Genomic DNA, 4,727 nt, shown 5'->3' with positions numbered 1-4,727 from the left:
GGCCAACCCATGTCAGATGCCTCCTTTCTGAAGACCTTTGAAGCCACAGGTCTACTTAGGGAAGCCCACTGAGGCAGAAGTGGGATAGTGGTCATGGTAGGTCTGTATACCCAGGGCTCCTGCCCAGTAGCCTGTTAAACTTTAACCAAGCTTGGGTTGCTGTGGCTATGGGTGTGAGAACTCCATTTTCGAGGTCACCCCCACCACCCTGCAAATGAGGGCTCTGGGAACCAATGAACCAAGCTCCATCTCAGGCTACTGCAGAACAATCCGGAAATGTAAATATGCCATCGTTTTCTGACCCATATTGCAAAAAAGAAAAAAAAAGGAAGTTGTATTGTTACTGCATGAAGTTTCGGCCCCTGAAAGAGAAACTCATACTTCTTGGAGGGACGGTGAGTAGGGATGGGTTCCCAAGATCCTCACTAAGTATCTGTCTGGTGCTGGAAGGGGAAACTTCGGGGTTACAGAAAGTACACAGAACAAAACAAGAGTCACTTGTGGGAGACGGATGTTTACAAGGCAGGAAGCTGTCTTGTGATGTGAGTGGTGTCTTGTTCCGCACTGTTGTCTGGCTATGGATTTCTCTAGCATTATTGTGAGATATCAAGAGGTAAGTGTGAGAAGGCTTCATAAATTTCACAGTGCTAGGCAGTGTGACTGCCATGCTTGGGTGCTGCACAGGCTCACAGGATGGATGGGGTAGTCAGTGACTTCTGTGCTCCAGAGGAGTCCAAGATGGGAACAAGTCCAAAGCTGGCCATTCAGGGTTGAACCCATACAGGTTGGCCTTATAAAATAGGGCTATGGCCCAGACCCCACTCATGTCCATCCAGACTTTGGTGGTCTTTTGCATAAACTGAAAAAAATTAATTAAATAATTTTATTTTGTGTGTGTTGGTTTTGGGATTTGAACTCAGGGCCTTGTTCTTTTATTTGGCTTTTTCACTCAAGGCTGGCACTCTACCACTTGAGCTATATTTCTGGTTTTATGCTGGTTAATTGGAGATAAGAGTTTCCACAGACTTTCCTGCTCAGCCTTGCTTTGAACTGTGATCTTTAGATTTCACCCTCCTGAGTAGCTAGGATTACTGGCATGAATCACTGGAGCGTGGCTTTGGACTATAAAATTTAAATGACAGGTGGGCCCATCTAATGGGTTACTAGTAGGAAAGAGAGTTGAGCCCACTGACCTACTAGGCACCAGTGATTGGGCCTGGTCTGCTCAGAGCAGTGGTGAGGCTACCTTGGGAGGCTGGCAGCCCGAGGGCAGGGTCATAGCAGCTATGATGGTACAGGATATGTTCATGTTGTGCAGTGTGAGGACAGTGGGGGAGGGGGCGATAAGGACCTAGGGACCAAGTGTGTGCTGGAAGTTGGGGTCTGGGGCCTGTGGGATTTGTAGAGAGCCTTTGTCATTGTGGATGGTTAGCCCATTTTCATTTTTCCTGGGGCGGATGAGTGCTGTGGGGTGTGAGCTATTGTTTGGGGAGGCAGAAAGGAGGTCTGGGGCTTCTGAGATGCTGCTGGAGGAAGGAAGACAGGCACAGGGCAGTAGGGGATGTGGAGCTGCTGCTGGAGTTGGACCCAGCATTGTGACTTTAAGCAGACTCCGTTTCCCTGTCAGGGTGGGTAGCTCATCTGACATTCAGATTGGTCCTCCCCAATATCCAAGGGTGGCCTTTGTCAGCCATTTGCACAAGAAATTGAAGCACCGAGCATTCTATTCTGCCTGCTTGTCTTAGCTCCCCCACCCTGCTTAAGCTTGTGAGTTGACTGGCTGGGCCCCCACACATCTTTTCTGAGCCGGAAATTTACACAGTAGCTGAAAGATGGTAAGGAGGGGAGGAAGTGGTTTTCCTCAGCTGGGCTTTTATAGACATTTAGAGGCCCAAGTTCTGCTCTTGGGGTGTGGGGCTGGCCCTTGTTCTGCAGAGACTAGAACCTCCAAATGTATAGGGACCCTCACAGCCTTACTGGACTGAAAGCCCTGTATATCTCAGGCCTGGAGCATGTTGTTCTATGGTATTAGAACTGACATGCCTTTAATACCTGTCCCCTACTCCCTGCCCTCCCAGGCTAGAACCTGGACTAGAACCACGGCTTTGGCAGTTTCAAAGTTCCTATGGCACCCTTTTCCCTACCTGTTCCAGATGGGCTTTTTGTGATCTCCATTTACAGATGGGGAAACTGAGGCTCCGTGGTACAAGGAATAATCAAGAGAGGCAAATGTAGAGATGTAAAACCCAGGTGACAGTGAGGTTATGGAATGTTCTGGAGGCAAGTGTGCGCTGAAAACAATGAACAGGGCCTGAAGAAAGCACAGAGCTGGTCACTGCAGTGACTGCCTGGTCCGGCCTGTCTCTAGGCAGCATGACTGACAGTAGGGAGGGACTGAGCCAGTGCAGGAAGGAAACAAGAGACGAGAGGGCCCCGCCTTCACCACCAACATTTCCTTCTGGGCACTGGATCCTCCAGCTACAGGTATTTATGAGTCCTGGTAAGTGATGAAGAGACAATCTCAGGGTGTAGGGGAAGGATGGTGATGGGCAGAGTGCTGGCCATGGACAGTCTGTACTAACAATGAGGAACAGGGTGGAGCAGACACTGAGAAATGAAAATCTGGATCTAATTGGCTGGTAAGAGGTCCTGTGCCTGTGCCACTTACAGCCCTGAGGGTGAAATGGACACTTGGCTTAAATCCTGGTCCTACTTTGTGTTTTTCTTTTTTCTTTTCCTATGGTGGTCTTGGGGCTTGAACTTAGGGCCTGGGCTCTGTCCCTGAGGTTTTTTTTTTTTTTTTTGCCACTTGAACCACAGCTCTACTTTTTGATGGTTAATTGGAGGTAAGACTCTCATGGACTTTCTGACTTAGGCTGGCTTCAAACTATGATCCTCAGATCTCTGATCTCAGCCCCCTTAGAAACTAGGATTATAGGCATGAGCTACTAGCACCCAGCATTCTTGGTGTTTTAACTTAGGTGCTAATAGCTTCTTTCATGATCAGCAATAGGTCATGTGGCTTCTGAGCCCCACATGTTGACCCTCCTTATTGCCTACAACTCTTTCATAACTTGTTCAGACTCACTTTGTTGGCTGAGCCCCATGGATGCCAGCTGTATGGGGATGACTCTTGTTCTTCCCATTCTCACACCTTCTCCCGCTCGGTGCTCCCCATCCAGACAACTGCACCCCAAATGGCCTGGTTCATTCACTGAGCCTCTGCATCTTCCTTCCCTTTCTGCTGTCTCTAACCCAGAAATGAGGGATCCCTTTACACATTGGTTCTAAGAGGTGGGGAGATCTGGACACACAGATCCCATGAGGTGGGGTGGCCTGGTCACTTGGTTACTGCATTTGGTCTACTGATGTATTTTCCAGATCTGCCCTGGGTGTTTGGGGATCCCTGCATTAAGCACCTTCAAGCCATGGACAACTGTCTCAGTTGTTGATTGACTGGTCTTGTGCATTTGGATGAGGTGATGGGGTGGGCTCATCTGAGTAAGATTCTGCGTTGAGGCAGGATCTCAATTTAGGTCTTATATTTCTAAAAAAAATAGATACAAAGCACTTTTATTGTTGTTGGCTTTGGGATTTGAACTTGAGGCCTCATACTTGCTTAGCAGGCACTCTATGACTTGAGCCATACTTCAAGACCTTTATACTTAAAGGGACATTTATTTATTTATTTTTGTTTTTTTGGATAGGGTCTCACACTTTTGCCAGGGAATATACTGGACCATTATTCTTTTACTTATGCATAGCTGTGATTGCTATCACGTACCACAACACTCAGCATAGTGTGTGTGTGTGTGTGTGTGTGTGTGTGTATGTGTGCTGGTACTGATACTAGAGACTGGGGGTTGAACTCCAGGCCTCTCACTCTATCACTTGAGCCCTGCTTCTTCCACTTTTGACTCTGCTAGTTAATTGGGGATAAAAGTCTCCATGCAAAGACCCTGAAGGGTTTTTCCTGGGGGAAGTTAGAGCAGGGGAGGGGACTAGGGGGAGAGGCAAGAGTGGACAGTGATGTGAGGAATTTCAGCTGTGCAGGCTGGAGGTTCTTGTTTGTCTTATTCACTACTTTTTACAATGGAAACTGTCAAAGATAATCAAATGTAGCTACAAAGAATTATGTAATGAATTCAAAGTGCTAATAGGGAAGGCAGCTTGTACTCATGGGAACAATGGAATTCATAACCCTTCCTTTGCTAAGAAAGGGCCTGAGGCTCTTGGGAGCTTTGAATTAAATTGTTTTCTCCTAATACATATGAGAAGTGTGTGTGTGCGTGTGTGTGTGTGTGTGTGTGTGTGTGTTTGTGTATGTGTGTGTACTCACGTGTGCATGTGTGCGTGTGTGAATGCACATGTACAGTTGCATGAGTACCTGAACCAGGCTCAAACTCAGGGCCTCATGCTCTTAGCTTTTTTGCTCAAAGCTAGCATCTATTACTTGAACCACACCTTCACTTCCAGCATTTTGATGATTAATTTGTAAAGAAGAGTCTCTTGGATTTGTCTGCCTGGGCTGGCTTCAAACTAAGATAATCATATCTCTACCTCCTGAATAGCTAGGATTACAAGCATGTGCTACCCATACCTGGCCCTTTCCATGTATATATATATATATATTGGGTCCAGCCATGGGGCCTGAACTCTGGGCCTGGGCGCTGTCCCTCAGCTCTTCAGCTCAAGGCTAGCACTCTACCACTTGAGCCACAGTGCCA

The 4,727-nt window shown here is 47.4% G+C and overlaps 1 protein-coding gene across 4 annotated transcripts in view; it reads left to right on the top strand.

The window, feature by feature from the left end:
• The first annotated feature begins 318 nt into the window (after positions 1 to 318).
• Fgd3 (FYVE, RhoGEF and PH domain containing 3) overlaps positions 319 to 4,727 on the top strand; it is a 55,333-nt gene continuing 50,924 nt past the window's right edge. For 2 of the 4 annotated variants that reach the window (XM_013026430.1, XM_013026426.1), the window contains exon 1: positions 411 to 613. The gene's annotated coding sequence lies outside the window, so the exon portion shown is untranslated. The other 2 variants (XM_013026427.1, XM_013026429.1) reach the window with 2 other exon arrangements.

Source organism: Dipodomys ordii, unplaced genomic scaffold (assembly GCF_000151885.1).
Source record: "Dipodomys ordii isolate 6190 unplaced genomic scaffold, Dord_2.0 Scaffold93, whole genome shotgun sequence".
NCBI lineage: Eukaryota > Metazoa > Chordata > Mammalia > Rodentia > Heteromyidae > Dipodomys > Dipodomys ordii.
Note: the sequence above shows the minus strand (reverse complement) of the source record. Positions and strands in the feature narration are given on the sequence as shown.